Genomic DNA, 13,672 nt, shown 5'->3' on the forward strand with positions numbered 1-13,672 from the left:
AAGACGCATTGCATTGGCAAATCTGCTGCAAAAGACCTCTTTAAAGTGTTGAAAAGCAAAGATGTCACTTTGAGGACTAAGGTGCACCTGACCCAATCTATGGTATTTTCAATCACCTTAGATGCATGTGAAAGCTGGACAATGAATAAGGAAGATAGAAGAAGAATTGATGCCTTTGAATTAAGGTGTTGGCGAAGAATATTGAATATACTATGGACTGCCAGAAGAACAAACAAGCCTGTCTTGGAAGAACTACAGCCAGAATGCTCCTTAGAAGTGAGGATGGCAAGACTTCGTCTCACATAGTTTGGACATATTATCAGGAGGGATCAGTCCCCGGAGAAGAACATCATGCTTGGTAAGGTAGAGGGTCAGCGAAAAAGAGAAAGACCCTCAATGAGATGGATTGACACAGTGGCTGCAACAATGGGCTCAAGCATAATAATGATCATGAGGATGGCACAGGATCGGGCAGTGTTCATTCTGTTGTACATAGGGTTGTTATGAGTTGGAACTGACTCGACAGCATCTAACAGCAACTTCTAGGCCTCACATTCAAAAAACAAGAACCTGATAGACTACTCTCTTGGAAACTTGACAATGGGCTGCAGAAAGAGAGTTGCCCCTCTCTCTCTTTTTGCCTTGCATGTTTAAAACCAAGGTTCTCAGGTGAATGGACATCATGATTTACAGGTGATCAAATGAAGCCCTGTTCCAAACCAAGAAAAACACCTGGTGTACTGTGTCCTCAGGATGTTAACACTTCTGATATGCACAAGCTCAGAGAAAGTTCGGTGAAAGAAATGAAAGTTACTAACAAATATTCACCATTATAGAAAAATAAATTTAAAAGGAGAACTTATGGAAATTTTGTTCTCACATATTTTGAGGATTCCATGCCTTCCCCCCTCTACTATTTTCCTCATTACCAGATACTGTAACCAGAGTCATCTTGATAATTGCTCCAACCCTCCATTTCACCTTGTGTGTGTGTAGACATCACATAGAACTGGATGGACAGTTAAGCCTTAATGTATATAAATCTGTGCCTCATAACATTGTCTTTTCTTTTGTAACTATTAGCGTTATTCATTTTCGTCCAGTTTCCTAATACTTTTAAAAATCTCACTTTAGGATATAAGAGAATAACTAGCACAGGTATCAATTTGCAAGGACTCCTTTTTAAAATTGCTCTCGTGTGACAAGCTTATGAAGCACGTGTGTGCTATAAATTCATTATAGATTCTCATATCATGGCCCGTCATCTTTTTAGCTTGGCATGCTTTCAAGGCTTCTCAATAGCACTAACAATTCGTTGTTTTTCTTTCCAGCTGCTTTAATATCCTAGCCTTTAGAATGTCAATTTGCATTATGGAAAATTTGAAAATACCCCAGTTAAAGTTGTCTACTGCAATACTAACTCTGAGCTAGCCATCAAGACTAAGGATCCCAGTTAAATCTGAAAATCAGGCTTTGGAGTTTCTAGATTAGTTCTCTCCTTGAGAAGCTGGATGGTGTTAACACATCACCATTGATCCAACTGTTTTCACGGTTGAATTGGTTGTTTCAGTCATCATTCCATCAAGCCATCTGGTCCTTTTGGCCATTAAGAAGACCAGATCAAATCAACTGTTCAATTGCTCAACAATCGACCCATAAAATGGTCAATATAATCAATCCTGTCAACCCAGCCCCAATTCTGCAGAGGAAAGTTGCTAAAATATCACACTTGCAGGGAATGCAGATTGCTTTGCTTTCCCTGTCAGCTAGTGCAGAATGACATTTTACTGCTTCTATAGTAAAGTCATCTTTAATAAATAATGACAGCTCAGTACTTATAGTGGTTAAAGTTTACAAAACACCTATACAAATGATAAATCAGGTTTAAAAAAAGTATATAGCGATTTTTTTGTCATCCATAAACTTCAGTGTGCATTTCTTTATGTGACCAGAATCTTACAAATTAAACAGCTGAGAAATGAGAGAGGAGATATGAATCACACTGAATTACATAAAGGCAGTTACTGGGCTACTGAACGCAAAAGACAAAATAACAACAAAACACTTTCACTGTTGAAAATTAATGATTTGGGCATATGTGCATTTTGGGACTTCAAGAAATGAATTTTGAGAAAGTATGGACATTTTTAAAGGTACAAATAAATCATAAAATGTTGACTGAAACATTCCTAGAATTAAAATGTACATTTTTGCAATCTAGAAATCATAATTCTTTGTAACTTTTTGTTAGAACTCAGTTTCAGGAAACAACATTTGTATTATTTGAAAATGAGATAAGGAAGTTATAATCACGATATTTCCATTGTGTGATTTTATATATTAGGAGCTGTACTGGTCTTAATGTTTGTTACTCTATGTGGGGGAGTCCGGCTAGCTACATTATTTCCATACAAATCTGGAGCATTCTATTTTACATCTTAAAACTGGGTCATTGCATCCAGAAAATTCACACTGAATTGTAGTTCCTGGACACACAGGCAGAGTTGTCAAAATATTCTCATCAGCTGAGTAAATGTTTGCTGAGAGCAAAAACAGCAGACTGGAAAACACAAGTACCCTGTAAGCTATCAATTACCCCACACATGAGAATAAACTCATATCAAATAGAAATTATATTCATGGCATAACACACACAAACACACATATACACACACACAGTTACACACTTGTTGATATTCCTTTGAAATAAACAGTTTTTTTTTTAAGAGAAAGTTTTCTTGGAAGCAATCCTTGCTTTCTGATTAGAAAATAGAAGGTATTATCATTATTCCATTTTAGTTAGAAGAACAAATTTCAGTGTATCAAATATCAAAGTATCAAAAACATTGAGTTATATGTTAACCTTTGATAATAATACCTATAAAGGAATCTAGTGCTGAAGAGAGCAGTAACAATACAACATCCTCATCTATCCCAAGGGGTTGAAGTGCGAGACTGAAATCAGAGATCAGAATGGAAGAGCCCCATGTGGGGAGTTGTTTCTGAATAAGATTTTGGAAGAGAGCTCACCAGCCACAGGCAGGGAAGATTTTGAATGGATGAGTGAGTTGGAATTGATTCCAGGGAAACTAACAATAAAAAAAAAAAAACCTAACAATAATAGAGGAGACTAATTATAAGGTCATCACACTCACTTAGGTATAAAGTGATGAGTTCCTGCATTAGAGTTGACTATAATGATAGCCATGACTGAATGGTTTTGTGATGAAAGATTATATAAGATCGATTGCAAAAATGGGTTAAAGTGTTGTGATCATCCCTTATATTAAGCCACCTATTTGTACTCTATCTGCTACAGACACTTGCTCTGTTAATTATTCTTTCTATTCCTGATATCTTCAATCTCTCCCTATTCACTAGCTCTTTTCTCCTCTGCCTATAAGTACCCTTAAGTCTACATAGCTTTAAAATAAGAAAAACAGAGAAATAAACAATAAAAAAACCTTCCCTTAGCCCTGCCTCCTCCTCAACCTATCAGATAATCATGCTCCTTCCCTCTGCTATTAAACCTCTTGAGAAATTAGTCTATCATTTTTCTTCCTCCCTTCAGCTCATTTCAACAACTCAATGAACATTTAATGAGCACCTGCTATGTACCAAATGACATGCAAGGGGCTGAAAATACAAAGGCAAATAAAGACATGGTCCTAACTCTCAAGGAACGTGCAGTCTAGTAGGGAAAATAAAGGTATAAACAATACAAAGTATCCCTCTGTATGAACTCTTGTGCACAAACTCAGGAATCAAACATCTTAGAATAGGTTTTTTTTTTTTTTTTTTTTTTTTTAGTTAGGACTGGTATCCCTCATTATCTGATTCTCGTGACTCATTACCTAAAACACAGGAAACAAATATATTTAGATCGCGTGGTATTCTTTGTTATCCAAACCCTCACAATCTAAACTCAGGAACCAAACAGATTTGGAGAGTGAGGGATGTTTGGTATTATAATATGTTTTGATACTTCGAACAGCACAAATATGTACAAGAAACAGATGCAGTAAAATTTATGCTACAATGTCAACACTAATCTCATGTTTGACAAACCTAATCCTGAAGCTTTCAAAACTGTTGGCTGCCTCCTCATTCTTGATACTGTACTTCCTTGACCTCCATGACAATTTTTTTTTCTCCACGCTTCTCCTTGAATCTCTGCTCCTTTCTTAGCATCCTTCAGGAGTATCGCCCCCTCAAGCAACAGAGGTATTTCCCAGCCCCTTGCTGTTCAAGGTGTGGTCCACAACTAGCAACATCATCATCATTTCAAAGCTTATTAGAAATAAGGAATCTCAGGCCTCAGCCCAGCCTGATTGAATTAGAATCTGCAATTAAACAAGAACCCAAGGGGATTCATATGCACCTTAAATCTTAATAAGTGTAGAAAAAAAGCACTTGGTAAAAATCTAACTTTAATTCCTGACAAAAACTCTCAGCAAAGTAGGGCTAGAAGGGAACTTCCTCAACATGTTAAAGAGAATCTACAACAAAACTACTGCTTTCATATTTAATGGAAAGAGACTGAATGTTTTCCCCAAAAAATAGGGAACAAGAAGTGTACATTCTCACAACTCTTATTCAACATTGCCCTGAAGGTCCTAGCCACTGCAAAAGGCAAGAAAAAGAACTAAAAAGTATATAGATTAAAAAGTATGAAATCAACAACAACAACTATTCGCAGATGACATGATTTTCTATGAATAAAAACCCCAAGGAACATACAAAAAGTTAATATAATAAGTGAGTTAGCAAAGTCAACAGATATAAGGTCAACACATAAAAGTTGTACATTAGCAAAAAATAGTTGGAAATTGAAATAAAATGTGCCATTTAGAGTAGCATCAAAAACATAAAATTCTTAGATATAAATCTAGAAAAATATGTACAAGATCTACATACACACAAAGAAAACCCTGAAAAACACAGTTAAATGATGTTAAAGAAAACATAAATAAATGGAGAGACATACTACATTGATGAATTGGAAGACTCAATATTGTTAAAATTTCAGTTATCCACAAACCAATCTATAGATTCAATGCCATTCCAATAAAAAAAATCCAATGAAAACATCCAGCAGGATTTGTTATTTTTTGTAGAAATGGACAAGTTGATTCAAAAAATTCATATGGAAAGAAAGGAAAATTAACTAATCAAAACAATTTTGAAAAAGAACAAAGTTGGAGGAATCACTCAACCCAATATTAAGGCTTACTATATAGCAACAGTAATCAAAACAGTGTGATTTTGGCAAAAGGATAGACATATATAGATCCGTGGGACAGAAGAAAGTACAGAAACAGACCCACACAAATATGGTCAGCTGATTTTTGACAAAGGATAAAGGCAATGGTGCTGGTACAATTACATATGTAAAAAAAGTAATCTTGAACTATATCTCATACCAGACACAAAAATTAACTCAAAATGGATCATAGACCTAAATGTACACCCTAAAACTAAATAACTTCTAGAATAACTTATAGAACAAACTCTTTGTGACCTTGGGTGACAGGGATTTCTTAGATGTGACATCAAAGTGTGATCCATAAAAGAAAAAATAAATAAATGAAGAACTTCTGCTCTTTGAAAGATACTGTTAAGAGAATAAAAAGACAAGCCATAGACTGGAATAAAAGATTTGCAAATCATATGTCTTATGACTTGTATCCAGAATAACTAAAAAAACTTTCAAAACTCAATAATATTCTTCAAAAAGTTAAACAGAGTTATTCTACCCAGCAATTCCAATCCTAGATATATACACAAGAAAGCTGAAAGCACATGTCCATACAAAAACTTGCACATGAATGTTCATAGCAGCATTATAATAACCAAAATGTGGAAACAGCAGAAATGTCCATTAACTGATAAATGTATAAACAAAATGTGGTATATCCATGCAATAGAATATTATTTAGCGATAAAAAGAAATGAAGTAGTGATAACATGCTACAACATGGATGAACCTCAAAAACATTAAGCTAGTGAAAGAAGCCAGTCACAAAATGTCACATATTGCATGATTCCATTTATATAACATTCTTAAAAAGGCAAAACTATAAAAGTAGCTAACAGATTAGAGGTTGCTAGAAGCTGGGGGTAGGGAAAAGATTTAATTACAAAGAGACAATGTGGATTTTTAGGGGGTGATGGAACTGTTCTATAACTTGATTGTCATGGTTAGTTACATAACTATATGTATTTATAAAAACTCTTAGAACCATACACTAAAAAGGGTGAATTTCACTATATGAAAATTATACCTGTAAAAAAAAGGGGAAACAATGAAGCTCAAATATCCTTCTCTGTGAAACTTTTTCTCATTTCCAGTGTCAGAATTATTTTTATCCCACTTGTCCCTTTTTTGCAACTTCATTATAGCATCTATCAACCTTTATATTATTATTGTTTGTTATGTGTACGTCGATCTTTTACAGGTGACTGTGAACTCAGGATGGCAAGAGCTATAGCCTTCTAATATTTAGCACAGCTAATCTTTGCAGAGTAGGTGCTCCAGAAATATTCTAAGTGAAGGAGAGGAAGATCTCAAATGTATGTAAGCCTGAGTGAGTGAGGCAATGATATTGCCACTGATAGAGAATGGAAGGCAAAGAGTCAGGTAGACAGATCATGAAATGACATGGACTTGACCCATTGTCATTGTCCAAAGCTTTGAACCAAGCAAAAGGCAAAACCTAGTAGAGTTGATGATAAGATTGCCATATATAAAGAGGAACAAAGACACTGAGCAAGGTTGAAACAAGTAGGATAAGCAACTGAAATCAGCAACATAGAATATATGTCAGAATTGGGAAAACAGTAGCTGAAGAAAAACCCAAAATCTAAAGACCACAAAATACAGTGGGGCTTTGCCAAGGAAGGCAAGATATAAGACCACATCCTTGAATAACTTGATAACAGAGAGAATAATCTGAAGTCAAAAGTATAAACTTTAATTACAGCAACTACATTTGCATAGCACTTTCTAACTTTCCAAGCTACTTCCATAACCATTATCTTGTTTGGTCCTTGCAGGTTTTTAATTGGCAAAGGTATTTACGTATTATACATATTTATCATCTTTTCCCACCACCAAATAAAGCAATAACATTTTCACAGGCATTTCTGATTCATTTCTTATAAGCTTAGTAGTCTCAAATTTTCCCTTCACATAGTTCAGTCTCCTTTTTTTTTTTTTTTCTTTCCTTCTTTCTCTAAGGTGTTTGTTCTACAAGGCAGTTTTCCTCCTGGGTCTCTTGTTTATCTATAGTATGTCTGCTATGGTTGTGAGTTTTTCTCCCCCAAATCATAATACTGCGTTTTTCCTCTTTTCTGCTTTATTTAATAGGACCTTACGAATTTTTCTGGAGATACAGCAGTCCTATTCTTGTCTTCCCCCAATCCACTTCCATGTCATAGTTCAACTAACTCAAAAAGATTTTTGCTAGGGCACCTTCAAAGATGAAGAAGTAAGGTGTCTCTTTATCCTCTCCATCTCTTCTCTTGAGTAGGTATGGTACCTCCTTCTCTGAAATTTTATATTAATTTTAAGCAGTTGTTTGTCATATAGAGCAAAGAATTATAGTTTTGTCCTGGTTCTACTAGTTCCCACAACCTCATAAATATATTTTTAAATTTTTCTCCCCATTGAGTTCATCAGTTCCAATTTCACAAGTCTTTTGATTTCTTTTCTTATAACCATTTCATGCCTCACTTGTTTTGAGGCCTCAGTCTTAGGTGTCCACTCTGCCACACTTCTCTTAGTTATTGAAAATGATTTTCCTTTTCAGCACAGGGAAGGCTTCTCATCAGTCATTTGATGCTTTTCTCTCTCACTGCTATGAAGACAGTCTGTGAAATGAAGTAGTAATACATGCTACAACATGGACAGACCTCCAAAACACTATGCTAAGTGAAAGAAGTCGGTAACAAAGAATCACAGATTGCGTGATTCCATTTGTATGAAATGACAGCATAGGCAAATCCAAAGAGATTTGTGGTTGCCTAGGGCTGGGGTTGGGGTGGGCAGGATGAGTGAATAGGTATGGGATTTCTTTTTGGGGAAATAAAAATATAAATCTAGATTGCGGGATGATTGCACAACTCTGTAAATTTACTGATCATTGAATTGTACATTTAAAATGGATTAATTTTATGGTGTACTACTTATACCTCAATACAATTTTCAAATAGAAAGACAGCCAATGACAATTGTGGTATAATGGTGCAATCTTCAAGCTTCGGCCAGATCGTATCTAGTCTTCCTTCCCCCTTTGACACACAATTGATTTCCTCCTGACTCTGTTTGACCTATCATAGCAAAGAGCTATTACAGGCCCCAATCAGAAAATTGGCAGACTATCAGTGGGAACCATATGTTATTAAAATATAGCAAAATTGGCACCACAAAATATTTGAATAGTCTTGTCCCATGTCCTAATGATGATTCCAAATTTTCTGTGATGGTCCTTGTACTGATCACCAATCTGTCTAACTCTCCACATAATGCAAATATTATTATTTTTTTGTTTTTTTACTAAACCTCCAATTGCTGTTATTATAAGCTTCAAATATTTAGGTACATTCTCCCCTATGTACATTGCCTACTTGAACACTATTCAACGTTGGTTGGAAGATTTGACTCATCCCGTTACTGACAAGCTCTAATTCTAACATATAATTTGTAAGGAAAAAGGTTTTACATGTTTATGAGTATAACAGTAATGCTACTTCTTGTAAAATTTCAGGGGATAAAAACAAAAAAATTATACAGAAGAAAAATATCCACTTCCCGGGTATAATTAGCTAACATTTTGTTATATATCTTTCTAGAAAGATATAGATGAGATGACGCTATACATAATGCTTTATAAATTTGATATCTTTGCATATCAATAAATATAGTTATGTATCATTTTAAGTGCTGCATATTATAGAGGTTGACAGAATTTCTTATTAGTAATAATTTAGAGTTTTTCATAGATAACATTGAAATGAGTATTCTTATATCTTTGCATGTTTGTTTAATAAATTTCTAGAAGTATACTTGCTGGATGAAAGGGTATCCAATTTTCTGTTGAAACTGATTGTGTGAATTTCTTCCTAAAAAGGTATTGCCAATTTACATTACTATTAGCAGTATATTAGAATACCCATTTCTTCCACACACTCTCCAACACTACTTTAAATCTTTCATCTTTGTTAATCCGAAAGTTTGAAAAAGTATAACACTGTTTTATTTGCATTTATCTCATTACAATTGAGGTTGAATTTTTTAAAATCTTTATTTCAATTTGTATTTCCACCTTTGGGAACTGTCCTTTGTCCAATTTTATACTAGCATATCAGTTTTGTGAGATGATTTTTAAATGCTTTATAATAAGTCCAATATGTGTGCTACTGAGTAGATACTTAAAATAACTTTATGGATCTGTGGCATCAGTAGACCTATTTTGTGAATGGTTACCCAGATGGAGCTGTTTGAGGCCAGGAATATCTTGGCTTCTGACTAAACCTGGAGTCCTTATCGCTAGTATCTGACATTCTTTAATTTATTTACCTCTCAGATTCTCTGTAGGTGATGCCAAAGTTCCCTATGTATTTTCCACACTCATATGAGCTGTTGAGTCTATGCCTGTAATTTTCAGAAGCCAGAACTCTTGTTACTGTGATTTCTAAAACTAAATGCAATATAATATAATGAAAGGCAGTATACAGTAGTCATGAAGAGCATGGGCACTGAAATCAGATTTAAATCCCAGTTCTGTAATTTACTAGCTTTTCAACTCTAAAAAATTTACTTGATTTCTCAAAGTTTGTGTCATGGATTGAATTTTGTCCCCCAGAAATATCTGTCAACTTGGCTGGGCCATGATTCCCAGTATTGTATGATTGTCCACCATTTTGTCACCTGATGTGATTTTCCTATGTGTTGTAAATCCTATCGCTATGATGTCAATGAGATGGGATTAGTGGCAGTTATGTTAATGAGGCAGGACTCAATCTATAAGATTGGATTGTGTCTTGAGCCAATCTCTTTTGAGCTATAAAAGAGAGAAGTGAGCAGAGAGACAGGGGGACCTCATACCACCAAGAGAGCAGTGCCAGGAGCAGAACGCATCCTTTGGACCAGGGGTTCCTGCTTGGAGAAGCTCCTAGTCCAGGGGAAGATTGGTGACCTTCCTCCAGAGCCGACAGAGAGAGAAAGACTTCCCCTGCAGCTGATGCCCTGAATTTAGACCTCTAGCCTATTAGACTGTGAGAGAATAAATTTCTCTTTGTTAAAGCCATCCACTTGTGGTTATTTCTGTTATAGCAACACTAGATGACTAAGACAGAATTTGGTACCAAGAGTAGGGTGCTGCTCTAACAGATACCTAAAATGTGGAAGTGGTTTTGAAACTGAACTGATAGAGGACTTAGAAGGAAATGAGGAGAGCTGTTATACTGCAGACGGTGTAGACGGTGAAAAGCAGCAGCAGAGAACTGGCAGCAGCAGAACCCGGAGACCAGTGTGAGACGGTGCTGGAGCTGACCCACAGAGCAAGAGAGCTGAGTGCCTGTGCACAGGAGGCTTCCTGGTGGAGTGGGGTGCCTCTGAGCACTTATCAGTGGAGCTACAGAGCTTTGGAAACTTGCCCCAGCAGGGCAGATGTGGGCTGTGAGGTCCAAGGGGCCAAGAGGCCCAGGAACCAGGAAGCAGAAGCTGAAGAGACAAGAAACACAGGAAGCAGAGCTGCCTCAGTCTCAAAGGGTACAGTCACAATTTATGGGGTCTCAAAGGGTGGAGCTATAACCTCTGGAGTTTCTAAGGATGGAGTTGCCACTCAGATGGACTAGGAGAATGGTGTGCCTAAAACTTAAGGAGAAGAATAGCCATTCCAGTGGGCCTGCAAGGTGGAGCTGAAGCCCAGGGCCAGTGGGCCTCCACTCAGAATCCTGAGAGTGTGGCCAATACCTAGAGTATGGAGGGCAGGGCCGTTGTGTAAACGGTCTCAGAGAACAAAGGATTATTTTCAAAGGCTTGAGAGCTAATGTAATGTGTTCTGCTGACTTGCTTGGTGCCTGTTATCCCTTCTTTCCCTCCAAGTTCTTCCATTTGTAATGGAAATTTCTAGTTTGTGCCTGTTCCACCACTGTACCTTTGGAAACAGAAAACTTGCATTCTAGATTTCACAGATAAAGAGGAATTTTTGGAATTCCAACTTGGAGTTGATTTAAGACTTCTGCTATTATATTATGGGGTGAATGTGTTTTACCTGTTGCAAGGACAGGAATTTTTGGGGCCAAGGGCTGGAATGTCATGGATTGAAATGTGTCCCCAGAAAATATCTGTCAACTTGGCTGGGCCATGATTCCCAGTATTGTATGAATGTCCACCATTTTGTCATCTGATGTGATTTTCGTATGTGTTGTAAATCCTATCGCTATGATGTTGATGAGATGGGATTAGTGGCAGTTATGTTAATGAGGCAGGACTCAATCTATAAGATTGGATTGTGTCTTGAGCCAATCTTTTTTGACATATAAAAGAGAAAAGCAAGCAGAGAGACAAGGGGACCTTACACCACCAAGAAAGCAGCACCAGGAGCAGAGTGCATCCTTTGGACCTGGGGTTCCTGCATGGAGAAGCCCTTAGACCAAAGGAAGATTGATGACAAGGAATCTTCCCCCAGATCTGATAGAGAGAGAAAGCCTTCCCCTGGAACTGGTGCCCTGAATTTGAACTTCTAGCCTACTAGACTGTGAGAGAATAAATCTATCTTTGTTAAAGCCATCCACTCGTGGTTATTTCTGTTATAGCAGCACTAAATGACAAAGACAGAATTTATGTCCTCATTTATAAAATGGAATTAATATTACCTCCCTGAGAGTATTGCTTTGGGAATTTAATGGGATATTACATGTTAAGTACTTAGCTCAGTGACTGCCAAAAAACAACTCGATGCATAGCACTTTTAGTATTACTAGCTTTTATAATAGACATGGAGGACATAATAATGTAACTGGATCCTTTGGAATTGGAACTTTCTCTTGCATGTATATTAGAAAATTAGGGGCTAGGCAGAAATCTTCCTGAGTTCCAGCATCTGTAGGAGCATCCAGCTAAACTTAGAAAACACTATAGTGTAATGAAGCTAAATACAAATCAAATATACAAAGAAGGTTAGTCAGTCATACCAATTCCTGCCTCTTTATTCCCGGTGAAGATGGATTCACCATGCTACAATCCACCATGCATTCATCCCAAATCCAAAGTCTGAAACAGAGATGACCTAACAGATCAGGCTGAACAAGGTAGTTAGTGGTAACTGTAATAGTAAAATACTAACACCAACACTACTAGTAATAATAAACAGGCTGGATATGAACCATCAGGCTCACAAGCTTATGTTTCCTCTGAAAAGTTACTCAGTTCTAGCCTAAGGTCCTAGATGTGGGCCATACAAGGCTCACCACTTGGCTGTTGGAATTTAGGAGAACCTCTTCATCAAATACCTGAGCAAAGAAGAAGAGAAACAGATGCCTCAGATAACCACAGTCCCAGACTCTCCATCCCTCAACCCAAGGACCTATTCTAGGATCTAACTTTGAGCACTATCCTCCTCATAGCTCCCTATTGACATGTGCAGAATAAACAGAATAAAAAGAGGCAAGCAATATGCCAGAATTCATTCTTCAAGATGGACAGAGTGCCAAGAGGCATATGCGGGGAAATAAAGGGTGAACCCTGCTCCAAGTCAGCTTGTGGCATGCCTTTAGCCCAAGTAATGCTACACATCTTGACATTACAGTGTGCATTCTGGGAAATGCTCTAGTAGTTTTCATCTGTAAACAGTCTCTCTAATATTGTAGCAAGGCTGAGGATTGTATTTTTGGCAAATATTTATGCTGCACAGGCAACTTAGAGACTCCAATAGAAACCCAGCTGGCTCTGAGAAATAATAAAACATTGGACTAGTCTTATGAAAGGCACCAGGCTGGCTCTGTGCATAGAGGCCAAAAATTATCCACATGGTGTGGTTCAATTTGGGATGGGAACCTAGGTCTCTTGACCCCCTTTCTGAGGCTTTTTCTACTATGTCACTGACTGCTTCATAAGTCAGTACCTTCTAAGCATGTTATGCCAAAGATCTGTATTCGGATAGAGAAGGGAATGTTGCTGCTACTAGCTACTTCCTTCTAAACAGGGAGGCAGTGTGGAAGTGTCTGTCAACTGCTATTTCTCTGGGCCCCAGATAGTGCTCTCAGCCATCAGGAAGGTAAAGGGGATGAAAATTTGCTCATCTTTCTAAATATTCCATTAAAAATCTGAGGCTATTCAGGTTGAGGGGAGCAGATATAGGTGAATATTATATTTATTGTGGGTTGCAGACCTTTGGATTCACTCATCAGATTATTAACTTCTAAATAAAAATATGACTCGGAAGGCATGAGATAGGGTCAGGCAAGTTTCAAGGTCAATAGGAACATAGACTTGGCAGTAACAAACCTTGGCTGGTCTGGATACCATAAAATCATGATAGGAAAAGGCTTGAAGACATAGCCCAGTGGTGAACCAGGCCATGGACCTGGCATGGGAATAAGATGATATATATGATTACATGCCCTAGATATCCCTTTCATGACCCATGGGACATATGGTATCCCA

The sequence above is a fragment of the Trichechus manatus genome, unplaced genomic scaffold (genome assembly GCF_000243295.1).
Source record: "Trichechus manatus latirostris isolate Lorelei unplaced genomic scaffold, TriManLat1.0 scaffold00068, whole genome shotgun sequence".
NCBI lineage: Eukaryota > Metazoa > Chordata > Mammalia > Sirenia > Trichechidae > Trichechus > Trichechus manatus.